Source organism: Lagenorhynchus albirostris, chromosome 15 (genome assembly GCF_949774975.1).
Source record: "Lagenorhynchus albirostris chromosome 15, mLagAlb1.1, whole genome shotgun sequence".
NCBI classification, from domain to species: domain Eukaryota; kingdom Metazoa; phylum Chordata; class Mammalia; order Artiodactyla; family Delphinidae; genus Lagenorhynchus; species Lagenorhynchus albirostris.
In genome coordinates this window covers 86,538,914-86,553,143 of record NC_083109.1, presented here as the reverse complement: position 1 = coordinate 86,553,143, position 14,230 = coordinate 86,538,914, and the positions used below count along the sequence as shown (strand labels likewise).

At 48.6% G+C, this 14,230-nt stretch overlaps 1 protein-coding gene across 5 annotated transcripts in view; it reads right to left on the bottom strand.

Moving 5' to 3' along the window:
• Positions 1-14,230, bottom strand: part of MAD1L1 (mitotic arrest deficient 1 like 1) — a 312,047-nt gene that overhangs the window by 238,736 nt on the left and 59,081 nt on the right. The window lies entirely within an intron of this gene.

Here is a 14,230-nt window from a genome sequence, read left to right as displayed (position 1 = left end):
GGAAAGGGAACCCCCCTACACTGTTGGTGGGAATATAAATTGGTACAGCCACTATGGAGAACAGTATGGAGGTTCCTCAGAAAACTAAAAATGGAACTACCATATGATCCTGCAATCCCACCCCTGGGAGAGGGACTGGAGAAAACTCTAATTCAAAAAGATACCTGCATCTCAATGGTCACTGAAGCACTATTTACAATAGCCAAAACATGGAAGCAACCTAAGTGTCCATCAACAGATGTGTGGATAAAGAAGATGTACACACACACACACACACACACACACACACACACACACACACACACACACACACACACAATGGAATACTACTCAGCCATAAAAAAGAATGAAATAATGCCATTTGCAGCAACATGGATAGACCTAGAGATTGTCATACTGAGTGAAGTTAAGCTAGACAGGGAAAGACATTTATCATGTGATATCACTTACATGTGGAATCTAAAAAAATGATACAAATGAACTTATTTACAAAACACAAATAGACCCATAGACATAGAAAACAAACTTATGGTTACCAAAGTGGGGAGGGGGGATAAATTTGAAATTTGAGATCAACATATACACACTACTGTATATAAAATAGATAAACAACAAGGATCTACTGTACAGCACAGGCAACTATATTCAATATCTTGCAATAACCTATACTGGAAAAGAATCTGAAAAAGAATAGATATATTTAACTGAATCACTGTGCTGTACACCTGAAACTAACAACATTGTAAATTAACTATATTTCAATTTTTTTAAATGGCTGATTTTATTTTTAAAATGTCTTTGAGAGACAGAATGGAACACCCAGCGGAGTGCAAACATTCCCGACACCTGCATGGGGCACACGGACTAGACGGCTCGCTGGTGTGCAGCGGCCGAGAGGAGGTGAGCGCAAGGGCCGGAGCCAGAGCCCAGGGCTACGCAGGGGTCACGGCTCGGTACCCACAGGCCCTCCTCCCGGCCCCCAGAGCCAGCGCACTGCCCAGTTTCCAAGAGCACTCTCTGGCCTCCTCACCCCTCCAGCTGAAGTCGGCACCTGCAGTCACGTCGTACCGAAGGACCGCTCACAGAAACCTGCTGAAACCGAGCCTCAAGTCCAGGGCCCACAGACTCTGCACCGCAGGGCCCCTGGGGCCTCCTCACCTCCCACTGGACTTTCCTCTGCCGCCTGAACACGGCAATCCGCCTGCTCCCCGAAACTCTGCGATAGTTAACCCTGGGCCTGCAAAGTTCTTCCCTCAGTCTCCCCAAGCCTAGCTCGTTCTCAAAAGAGAGGTCTCAGGAAAGATGTCACTTCCTCCAAGAAGCCCCCAACCCTCTCCCCACCCCATCACGACCCTCGCTGCACAGCACCACCACCCCTGCTATCAGTTTGGGGTCTCTCAGTATCTGCCATCGCTAGAACGTTAGCCCAAAGACTTCCGCTTGTCGGTGGTACGTCCTGACAGCGCAGTGCAGCCCCTGCAGAGAGGGGGCCCATGGCCCCACTCGTCACACACAGGGGTTCTGGCATCAACATTCCTCCCAAGGTAATTCCACGATCTCTCCCTTTCAGACCACCTCATGGAGGCCCTTCCCTGGCCACCAGAAGAAAAGCCCTTTCTTGGACATTTTGTGAGGACGTGGCCTCAAGGTGTGAGAACCGCTAGGCACAGTGCCGAGATTTCTACCCTAACTCTGCCCTGAACACAAGCCAACTTTGTGGATTAGAAAATACTTACATTGAAAAGATGTTTACCAGTAGAAGACCTTGAGAAACTAAAACCTAGGAGGGGGAGAGGTTGAACCAGCCTTGAATGCCAATTCCCCATTCTTTTCAGAGCTTCCTAATGTTTTCCAACCTCAGGGAGCTAAAGATACTAATAGGAAAATAAGTAAGCAAAACAAGTAAACCCTTTTAAGCCAAGAGGTATTTTTTCTGAAACACTGTTAAGAGATTTAAGCTGTTTTCTATTTTTCTGTGTTAGTCAAAGGAGTACGCAAACTATTATTAAATCAATGGGAAGTTTATTTAAAACCAATGAAGCAACTTGCGTGTCTACTTTTGCAAGGCCCCCAGTCCCTATGGGCCCAGGACCAGCCAACGCCGTGTGGGACAGGCAGACGGGTGCCCAGAGGGTGACTGAGGGAGCATGACGACGACCGGCCTCCTCCTCACTCCCCTTCCAGGCTGGGCCAAGTCTGCTCAGACCTGAAAGAGCAGGAAGAGCCCGTGGAGAAGCATCTGTCAGACAGACGGCCACACACTCTGCGGGGCCTCTCACTAGCCGAGGGGCAGCAACACTCTCCAAGCAGAAGCCTTCCTGGAAGCGGGAGAGCAACCGGCAGAGTCCGGAGCACGTGGCAGCAGTTTAGAAACGAGAGTCCTGCCCTGAGGTACAAAGTAGCCCCACAGGCTTCCCTGGTGGCGCAGTGGTGGAGAGTCCGCCTGCCGATGCAGGGGACGCGGGCTCGTGCCCCGGTCCGGGAAGATCCCACGTGCCGCGGAGCGGCTGGGCCCGTGAGCCATGGCTGCTGAGCCTGCGCGTCCGGAGCCTGTGCTCCGCAACGGGAGAGGCCGCAGCAGTGAGAGGTCCGCGTACCGCAAAAAAAAAAAAAAAAAACAGAGTACTTGTGAGGCACTGGTTTGAGAATGTTCCACGTGAGAAAAAGAAAAGATAGCGAGGTGGGTTTGGCAACACGTAGACATTCTTGAGGCCGCGACGGGGCAAACCAAGGGCGCAGGTGAAGTTTGATCAAGGGGGCAGGAGGCCTGGCTTCAGGAGACCTCTGTCTATACTGACAGCAGTACTATGAACACACCTGAAGAGAAGGAAGTAGGAAGAAATGAGGGCCTAAAGGACTCCCAAGGTAACCCAGTTCCCTGGGCGGACGGGCAGGAGGCATCTGGGTAACAGAGGACAGGATCCCGGGCAGACTCACGCATCCCCGAGGTCCCACCATGGGCTCCTTGGGGAAGAAACCCAAGCAGGAGAGCTCACTCATCCAGCACAGTGGCTCCTGTGACCTAGCAAGACAAGTCGCTAGCAAGGCTACCGCCCTGCCCTACTGCCCCAAGGAGGGCTGAGCCGTCCTCCTGGACCAGGTAAGAAGAGCAGCTGAAAGGGGAGACCACGCCCATCGACCAGCAACTGCACTTCCAGGAACACGTCTCAAGGAAGCCACCAGGGGTGTGCCCTACGTATGGTGAAGTACGCATCGTGGCATTGCTCGTTTCTTAATGGTGGTAAAACACACGTAACACAGACCTTCCCACCTAAACCACTTCTGAGTGCACACTCGGCGTCAGTGAGTCGTGCAGCCGTCACCACCATGCGTCTCCAGAACCTTCTCACGTTCCCGAACTGAGACCCTGCAGCCACTAAACAACCGCAACTCCCCCCACTCCCAAGCCAGCCCTTGGCGCCCACCCTCTACTCTATGAATGCGACGCCTCCAGGGACCTCACGTAAGTAAAATCATGCACTCTCCGTCCTTCTGTGTCTGTCTTAATTCACGTGGCCTGAGGTCCTCAGGGTGCCAGATGTCTTACGTGGCGCTTGTTATACAGCAGAAACTCACACACCATTCCTCTTTAAGGCTGAGTAACACTCCACCGCCTGGATATACTTACTTTACTTAAGCACTCATCCTTCAATGGGCACTTGGGTTGTTTCTACCCTTTGGCTACTGTGAATAATGCTGCTATGTGTTCAGCTCTTTACTTTCAACTCCTCTGGATATACACCCAGAAGAAGAACTGCTGCATCATTCCATTTGCAATTGTTTGAGGAACCGCCATACCATTTTCTATACCAGCTGTATGATTTTACGTTCCCTGTGTATTTGTTTTTACTTTTAAAAAAAAAACCTCAACAAGAGAAAATAAGTGAATAAGTTCTCACAGCCATAACACGGGCTACTATATTTGTTAAATCTGATGCTAGGCAAAAAGAGCTGGCCAGATGGCCGCTACAGATCACAAAACGCACAAGAGAACATAGGAGGGCATACTCCCTCCTGGTCAGGGCAATGGGATACGTACGGCTTCATGGGATGTGGCATTGTAAAGTGTGTGTGGGGGGGGGGGGGGGTCTGGAATAGTCAGAGTAACCCATGGGCCATTTGCACCAGAATCATCTGGATTAACTCCAGCCCACCTACCTCCAACTCCAGACCCACTGAAACGAAACCCCCGGAGGTGGGGTTTGGGACCTGCTAACAAGTGATTTTTTTTTTAACATCTTTATTAGAGTATAATTGCTTTACAATGGTGTGTTAGTTTCTGCTGTATAACAAAGTGATTAGAGTATAATTGCTTTACAATGGTGTGTTAGTTTCTACTGTATAACAAAGTGAATCAGCTACACATATACATATATCTCCATATGCCCTTCCTCTTGCGTCTCCCTCCCACCCTCCCTATCCCACCCCTCTAGGGGGCCACAAAGTACTGAGCTGATCTCCCTGTGCTCTGCGGCTGCTTCCCACTAGCTATCTATTTTACATTTGGTAGTGTATATATATGTCCATGCCAGTCTCTCACTTCGTCCCAGCTTACCCTTCCCTCTCTCCGTGTCCTCAAGTCCATTCTCTATGTCTGCGTCTTTATTCCTGTCCTGCTCCTAGCTTCTTCAGAACCTTTTTTTTTTTCTTAGCTTCCGTAAATATGTGTTAGCATGTGGTATTTGTTTTTCTCTTTATGACTCACTTCACTCTGTATGACAGTCTCTAGGTCCATCCACCTCACTACAATTTCATTTCTTCTTATGGCAGAGTAATATTCTGTATTACTGTATAATATGCTGTATAATAACTGTATATATGTGCCATATCTTCTTTATCCATTCATCTGTCGATGGACATTTGGGTTGCTTCCATGTCCTGGCTATTGTAAACAGTGCTGCAATGAACATTGTGGTACATGTTTCTTTTTCAGTTATGGTTTTCTCAGGGTATATGCCCAGTAGTGGGGCTGCTGGGTCATACGGTAGTTCTATTTTTAGTCTTTTAAGGAACCTCCATACTGTCCTCCATAGTGGCTGTATCAATTTACATTCCCACCAACAGTGCAAGTGGGTTCCCTTTTCTCCACACCCTCTCCAGCATTTATTGTTTCTAGATTTTTTGATGATGGCCATTCTGACCCGTGTGAGATGATATCTCATTGTAGTTTTAATTTGCATTTCTCTAATGATTAGTGATGTTGAGCATCCTTTCATGTGTTTGTTGGCAATCTGTATATCTTCTCTGGAGAAATGTCTATTTAGGTCTTCTGCCCATTTTTGGATTGGGTTGTATGGGTTTTTGATATTGAGCTGCATGAGCTGCTTGTAAATTTAGGATATTAATCCTTTGTCAGTTGCTTCATTTGCAACTATTTTCTCCCATTCTGAGAGTTGTCTTTTCGTCTTGTTTATGGTTTCCTTTGCTGTGCAAAAGCTTTTAAGTTTCATTAGGTCCCGTTTGTTTATTTTTGTTTTTACTTCCATTTCTCTAGGAGGTGGGTCAAAAAGGATCTTGCTGTGATTTATGTCATAGAGTGTTCTTCCTATGTTTTCCTCTAGGAGTTTTATAGTGTCTGGCCTTACATTCAGGTCTTTAATCCATTTTGAATTTACTTTTATGTATGGTGTTAAGGAGTGTTTTAATTTCATTCTTTTACATGTAGCTGTCCAGTTTTCCCAGCACCACTTATTGAAGAGGCTGTCTTTTCTCCATTGTATATTCTTGCCTCCTTGATCATCAAAGATAAGGTGACCATATGTGCGTGGTTCATCTCTGGGCTTTCCATCCTGTTCCATTGATGTATATGTCTCTTTTTGTGCCAGTACCATACTGTCCTGATGACTGTAGCTTTGTAGTATAGTCTGAAGTCAGGGAGCCTGATTCCTGCAGCTCCGTTTCTCTTTCTCAAGATTGCACTGGCTATTCGGGGCCTTTTGTGTTTCCATACAAATTGTGAGATTTTTTGTTCTAGTTCTGTGGAAAATGCTGTTGGTAGTTTGATACAGATGGCACTGAATCTGTAGATTGCTTTGGGTAGTACAGTCATTTTCACAATGTTGATTCTTCCAATCCAAGAACATGGTATATCTCTCCATCTGTCAGTATCATCTTTAATTTCTTTCATCAGTGTCTTATAGTTTTCTGCATACAGGTCTTCTGCCTCCTTAAATAGGTTTATTCCTATTTATTTTATTCTTTTTGTTGCAATGGTAAATGGGAGTGTTTCCTTAATTTCTCTTTCAGATTTTTCATCATTAGTGTATAGGAATGCAAGAGATTTCTGTGCATTAATTTTGTATCCTGCTACTTTACCAAATTCATTGATTAGCTCTAGTAGTTTTCCGGTAGCATCTTTAGGATTCTCTATGTATAGTATCATGTCATCTGCAAACAGTGACAGCTTTACTTCTTTTCTGATTTGGATTCCTTTTATTTCTTTTTCTTCTCAGATTGCTGTGGCTAAAACTTCTAAAACTATGTTGAATAATAGCAGTGAGAGTGGGGAACCTTGTCTTGTTCCTGATCTTAGAGGAAATGGTTTCACTTTTTCACCATTGAGAACAACGTTGGCTGTGCGTTTGTCACATATGGCCTTTATTATGTTGAGGAAAGTTCCCTCTATGCCTACTTTCTGGAGAGTTTTTATCATAAATGGGTGTTGAATTTTGTCGAAAGCTTTCTCTGCATCTATTGAGATGATCATATGGTTTTTCTCCTTCAATTTGTTAATATGGTGTAGCACATTGATTGATTTGCGTATATTGAAGAATCCTTGTGTCCCTGGGATAAACCCCACTTGATCATGGTGTTTGATCCTTTTAATGTGCTGCTGGATTCTGTTTGCTAGTATTTTGTTGAGGATTTTTGCATCTACGTTCAGCAGTGATATTGACCTGTAGTTTTCCTTTTTTGTGACATCTTTGTCTGGTTTTGGTATCAGAGCGATGTTGGCCTCACAGAATGAGTTTGGGAGTGTTCCTCCCTCTGCTATATTTTGGAAGTTTGAGAAGGATGGGTGTTAGCTCTTCTCTAAATGTTTGATGGAATTCGCCTGTGAAGCCATCTGGTCCTGGGCTTTTGTTTGTTGGAAGATTTTTAATCACAGTTTCAATTTCAGTGCTTGTGATTGGTCTGTTCATATTTTCTATTTCTTTGTGGTTCAGTCTCGGAAGGTTGTGCTTTTCTAAGAATTTGTCCATTTCTTCCAGATTGTCCATTTTATTGGCATAGAGTTGCTTGTAGTAATCTCTTGTGATCCTTTGTATTTCTGCAATGTCAGTTGTTACTTTCCCTTTTTCACTTCTAATTCTATTGAGTCTTCTCCCTTTTTTTCCTGATGAGTCTGGCTAATGGTTTATCAATTTTATCTTCTCAAAGAACCAGCTTTTAGTTTTATTTATTTAGTTTATTGCACACCAATATTATTTAGTTTATTGCACACCTCTACAGCCTGCGGCGGTAGAGGCCAGCGTGACATCGCAACAGCCTGAGGTGTGCCATGCATTCTCCTGGGGAAGTTGTCCCTGGATCATGGGACCCTGGCAGTGGTGGGCTGCACAGGCTCCCGGGAGGGAAGGTGTGGATAGTGACCTGTGCTCGCACACAGGCTTCTTGGTGGCGGCAGCAGCAGCCTTAGCGTCTCATGCCCGTCTCTGGGGTCCGCGCTGATAGCCACGGCTCACGCCCATCTCTGGAGCTCGTTTAGGCAGTGCTCTGAACCCCCTCTCCTCGTGCACCACGAAACAATGGTCTCTTGCCTCTTCGGCAGGTCCAGACTTTTCCCTGGGCTCCCTCCCGGCTAGCTGTGGCACACTAGCCCCCTTCAGGCTGTGTTCACGTAGCCGACCCCAGTCCTCTCCCTGGAATCTGACCTCTGCAGCCCAAGCCTCAGCTCCCAGCCCCCACCCGCCCAGGTGGGTGAGCCGACAAGACTCTCGGGCTGGTGAGTGCTGGTCGGCACCGATCCTCTGTGCGGGAATCTCTCCGCTTTGCCCTCCACACCCCTGTTGCTGCGCTCTCCTCCGCGGCTCCGAAGCTTCCCCCCGGCTCACCCCATCTCCGTCCACGAAGGGGCTTCCTAGTGTGTGGAAACCTTTCCTCCTTCACAGCTCCCTTCCACTGGTGCAGGTCCCAACCCTATTCTTCTGTCTCTGTTTTTCCTTTTTCTTTTGCCCTACCCAGGTACGTGGGGAGTTTCCTGCCTTTTGGGAAGTCTGAGGTCTTCTGCCAGCATTCAGTAGGTGTTCTGCAGGAGCTGTTCCACATGTAGATGTAGTTCTGATGTATTTGTGGGGAGGAAGGTGATCTCCTTGTCTTACTCCTCCGCCATCTTGAAGGCACCCCCCCCCAACAAGTGAGTATTGTGCACAACTTAAAACCACCGAGCATCTGTAGAAATGGAGAAATCGACGCAGCAAAATAATCATATAACACTGCAAGGCAAGACACCAAAAAATTCTGTGCCACCCAGAAAACCATCTGCTACACGCTTGACAAAGACAACATTCTCTGAGGTTCTCTGTCAATTTGATAGACAAATATTGTTTCAGAACTTGGTCCAAATCTAAAAGAGGAATCCCAGAAGACAAAGCAAAGTGATTCACCTACAAATGTCATTGCAAGAACACTGGAAACTAACAGTTGAAATCAAGTGACTGCTGTGGTTACTACGTAAGAAAAGGGTACCAGACGTTTTGCCGATTTGATATATAATCAACCATCTCCTTCAAAATAATTATAATAATACAACACAAAATACGACACAAAAAAACAGAAATAACTAATGAAAACACAACAGCAACTGCTATGAGCAGGGCTGCTCCATCACACAACCGCAGGGGGAGCTGCAAGTTCCTGTGGTCACGGAAGTTTGTTTCTGAGGCGGAACTGTAATACGGGAGAATCACTGCACATTCTGAGACAGGAATTCTCCGCACCTACGGACGCTACACCGTCTCACCCTTTCAACAACCTTAAGAGGTGGGCACTATTAGCACCCCGATTCTACAGCGGGGGACGCTGGGGCACAGGAGAGTCAAGAGTAACCCACACCCAGACGGTCAGGCTGAGGCCGTGTCCCTGACTCTGTGCTGTCGTGTCCAACAACTTCAGACTCGGTGTATGAACTGTGCTGTATGCACGATGCCATCAAGACAGTAAGTGTAAGTGACGTGAGGAAATAGTTCAACAATAACAAGTGTACACAGACACTGAAAAAAGCAAAACCAGAAACGAGATTAAGGGCAGTTCGAGTAAAAACATCCCTGGGGAGGTAAGAACTGGAAGAAGATGTTTAGGAACAGGCAGAGTCACATTCCAGTTGTGGGATTCCTGGTATTTTGTTCCTTTTCTCAAAAAGAGTCTATAATTTTGTTGTGAGAACTTCTCCAGCTGTGGAAGCCAGGAGCCACGGAACTGGTGGCCAGCTGTCAGCTGAGCCCGCGCATCACGCTCACAAGGCATCTTCGTGGGTTGTTCCAAAGAGCCCCCAACCATGGCCCAGCGGCCGCAGGGACAGCCCGTCAGGACGCCCAGGACCAGCGCACCTGCTCTGGCTCTGTCACTGTTCCCGCCGGCCAGGTGTGGAAGGCTGGTTCTACACGGCGCATGGGGGCTGAGGGGCTGCACGCCATTCCCGAGGCCCAGGCCTCTTGCCCCTGAGCCCTGACCCAGGCGGAGAATGAGGCAGACGTGTGCGGTGTATTGTCACTGCTTGTGCATCCCTCCACCCTCGCTCTCCAAGCTCTGCGAGGCTGACAGCTGAGCACAGGAAGGAAGAGGAAGAGCATGCTCCGTAAGGACCACACACTGGGCAGGAGTGGGGAGGGCAGGAGCAGGGGATGGGGGGGCAGGAGGGGGCAAGACAGGAGCAGGGGATGGGGGGAGGGCAGGAGGGGGATGGGCAGGACGGGCAACACTGATTTCTGGGCCATGGGGAGGGCATTCATTTGCTCAGAGCCTAGTGACCCCCTGGCCAGCACTGCATGCAGGACGAGCGCCCAGACCCCCTTCTCCAGAAGCATACTCTCCCCGTCCTGGAGAAGCCTGCGAGTAAGGCGGCCCGCAGAGGCACTCAGGGAAAGAGCTCAGGTACAAAACCGCACCTACACTTATTTCTAGAGAAAGGCACCCGCATGTGTGCATATTTACAGAACATAACCTAGAAAGATTCACCCCAAATTGACACCTCCAGTCAGGGCTGAGACTGGCGGTGGCGATCACGTGCACTGTCTGAATTTCTTTTGATGAGAATTTATATACTACACGCCTAAGTACAAATACAAACTAGGGAAAAAACCACACACACAGCAAGCTCCCTATGCAGAAAGGCCACTGGAGAAGCAGGGGAGCTGAGAGGAGACAGGGCTCCTCCAGTGAACGCTCAGCACAGCACGAGCCCAGGGCGCTGGGGACACAGGCAGACGGGCGAACCTGAGAAGCCCTGGGATTCAGGAATCGGGACCTCGTTCCGTGGAAACAGAGAGCCGCGGCCCCACTACCACCCACCCGTCACGAGCTCCAAGTGCGGACGGAGGGAAGTTCTTGAAGGGCTGTTGAATCATGAAGGATTATTAAACAATTGCAGCCTTCACCACACATCAAATCAAAGGCCAGAGGCCAGAGCACCTCCAACTGGCAGGAAGAGTGCTCATTTTTCAGAACCTCCTGACCTGCTGTGCGGCTAGATCCACTCGGAGACGTTTCCCGAGTGTGCTCTGGGGATCAGCTACACGCTTGTATCCAGCAGGAGTCGGGCCAGGTGTCGCCACAGCCCAAATCGGCAGAGGCGCATCCGCCAGGAAGACCCATCCTCCCCACCCTTCACCAACTAAACAGTGGCAGCCCTCAGAGGGCCTCAGGCTCCTCCAACTCAGAGATGACAGGAGAGTGACAGTCCCAACTGCAGCCCAAGCTGTGACATCTGCTGTTTAAAACTCTGGCTTCAGCTGCAAAGCCTTTTAACCCTAACTGGTGGGCTTCAGAGGAGGAAAAGGCTTTGTTCAACCTGCAGCTGAATTCTGACTCAAACTCAGCTGCGAGCCAAACAGGAGGCCTAGGGAGTTGAGCCCAGTGGTCTGTTTTCGAGGCAGAGGCATTCCAGCCCCAGCGGCAGCTATTCTGAGGCTCCTAACAGCAGACGCCAGATCTCTTGCTGAAGCCCAAAGCGCCATTTCAATGGGTCCGAAAGACACGCGATCCAGAGGATGCCAATCTCTAAGCTGAATCAAACAGCAACAACCACAAAACTAAGTAACAGGCAAGAAACCTCAAGCTCTCTTCGAGGGCACTATTTTCCACAAGAGAAGCCCACAGTGCAAAGGGCCACAGCCCAGAGGGTGGGCTTCCGTCAGAGGGCCCTACGTCGGGGTGGGGGCGGGGGGATACTCCCAAGTGAGGTGGACTCCCTCGCAGGTTTGTTTCTGCAGAAACTATGCAGAACTGCAAGTAGGAAACATTACACAGCAAAACTTGGTGCTAAAGCCCAAACGGAGAGTAAGCGTTCACGCCTGAAAAGTCACAGAGGCACAGAATGTCCTGTTAAGCCAGGGTTTTATGAAAACGTGACACGGTCATGTGGGGAGGTCGGGAAGGATTCACGTCACCAACGACTGGCAAAGCCCGGTCCGCACCCCAGGGCCGGGAGAAGCAGCACCCAATCCTGAGGCCGCGAGCTGGCATCAGACGCTACAGAGAAAGGAAGGCTGTGACCACTAACTGGTCCTGAGGCCACAAGCACCCAACCTCCAGGGGACAAAAAGGGCATCAGTCCCTCTCAGCACCCGAGCCTGGGGCCAGCCCACGACACCCTGGATGCATGGTGGACAGCGGCCATCGTACATCTTCTAAAGCTGCCCATCTCCCAGATGCACAAAGAACAAGTCACTCTTTCCCCACGGAGAGTGGCCAGTAACAGACGCCGTCTCAGGCACACGTCCGAAGGCCCACACGGTGCACCCAGCACTGGAGACCCTCATCAGGTCACAGCCCTCCCCTGTGACCAATGGTGGTTTCCACGTGAGACAAGGTCCCTCTGCCCACCAGCCCCACCGCCTGCCTGACGGGAAGAGAGGTACCAAAAGGCGTGTGCTTCTCCAGGCCCCTGCACATCCACGGGCCTTCCTGATTCCAAGGGCCACCCCGGTCCCCTCTGCCCCCCCCACGGCCGTGGGCACAGCCTCTGAGATTAACCCCATGCCGTACTCTGCACCCTCTGGACCCCACGCCCAGGCTACTGCCTTCTTCTCCTCGCTCCCCAGCCCCCGCACCAGCAGCACCGGCGCACAGTCGGGAGACTCCCTGGCTTCGACCACGGCCAAGGGTGCCCACCTGCCCCCTCCACACCGCCTGCGGCCCGGGGAGCCTCCAGGCTCAGCCCAGCCCAACCACACTCCTGACCTTCCCCCGCCAACCCTGTTCCTCGGGAGGTGGAACCGCCATCCTGCCTGTTACCCAGGCCAAACCTGTAATCCCCGACACTTCCTCCACACCCCGCTTCTAATCGGTCGGCACATCCTGTCAGATCTCCCTTCAGAACACACCCAAATCCAACCACTCGTACCAGCTCTGCCACCGCGTGACCCAGGGCCCCACCTCCCCCGAGTCAGCCCCGTGGCAGCGTAATCACCCTTGGTTTCGTGCTCACCCTTTAACTGCTGCTTGCAACAACACCACCACAATGGTTACTTCAAAATGTAAGCTAGATCACGTGCCTCCTTTGTCAAAACTCCAGCGCATCCCACCCCAATGCTGAGTAAAAGCCCAAGCCCCCACCGGAGCCTGTGAGGCCGAAGGTGGACCGACCACAGCTGCCTCTCAGACCCACCGGACTGGGGCCACACTCCCACCCCAGGGCCTTTGCATGTCCCACTTCCGGAAGACTCCTCCCCTAGGGACCTACGTGGCACGCTCCCTCATCAACTCCTCTGGGTCTTTGCCCAGATGCCCAAATGTTACCGAGCTCATTTTGGGTCGGCCCCAACCCCCCTACTTAAACCTGTAAACCGTAAACTTCCTCTCCCACCCTCACTCCTCCCTGCACTGTCTCCCTTCAGAGAAAATATCACCACCTTAGGTGCTACGTATTTTACCTATTGACCCACTTGTCATCTTTCTGCTTCAACTAGAATGCAAGCTCCGTAGAAGCAAGGTGCTGTTTTTTATTTCATTCTCTTTCTTCACCATCTGTGAACCTCGAATAATGCCTGGCCTTCAATAAGTATGAGCTGAATGAATGAAACATCATGATACCTTTCCAGAACAATAACTATCCAACTAAATTCTACCAGAGTTTGAACTCAGACCACTGGATCAGAAGTTTAGCATTACTGCTTAAATAAACTACAGTCCATCCATACAATGGAATGTTTAATATAAAGAGAAAAGGACGAAGAATCTTTTTATATTAATATGGGACTGCTAAATAAAAATACGAGAAGCAGAACATGAGCCCACTATGCCAGCTGCCTCCTGCTGGAGAGAACAAAAAGTGGAACAGGACATATATCACTACATACCTTTTTAAAAGGTATATTTATACCAAGGAAATAAAATACCTATCGGGAAAATTGTTTTTTAAAATTTAGTGTTATTAACTTACACTGCAGAATCAGATACTACACAAAATTTTTCTAAAAAGAAAACAATTATTCCATGATGAATTAAGGCATTAAAAACTAATTATAATCACTTACAATGAAACAATCATATATAATTTCTAAATGTTGTTTAGCTAAGTATAACAATAAGAATGGTTTGCATTATAAGTGGGGCAAAAATATATTAATAAAAGCTTCCTATCTGGAACAATCAAGGCTGGTCACTGACCCCAAAAGCTGGCTGAAGCAGGTAATCAATACGTACCTCAAACATTCTAGCTTCAACTATTACAAGCACACAATCATTCCAGAAGCTGCAAACTTCTCCAAATATGGGTCCACTAAAATGAGTTTCATCTTATATATTCTGCATAAACCACAAATCATAATCCATGACTTTAGCTTTGTTTCTTTAAAATGGACACCTGCCATCTTCCTAAAGTTTACAGCTTTTCTCCTGATCTTTTTTAGTCAATTCACTTTATTCAACAGCTTCTTTTTAGCAACTTTCCTTTGAGACTTTCCAAAGCATTCAACTTTGTTTTCACAGAAACCCTGCTTTCTTCACACATCTTTCACCAGACTCTAGAGTATTTAATTCAATCATGTGATTACAATAACATGTGCAACTG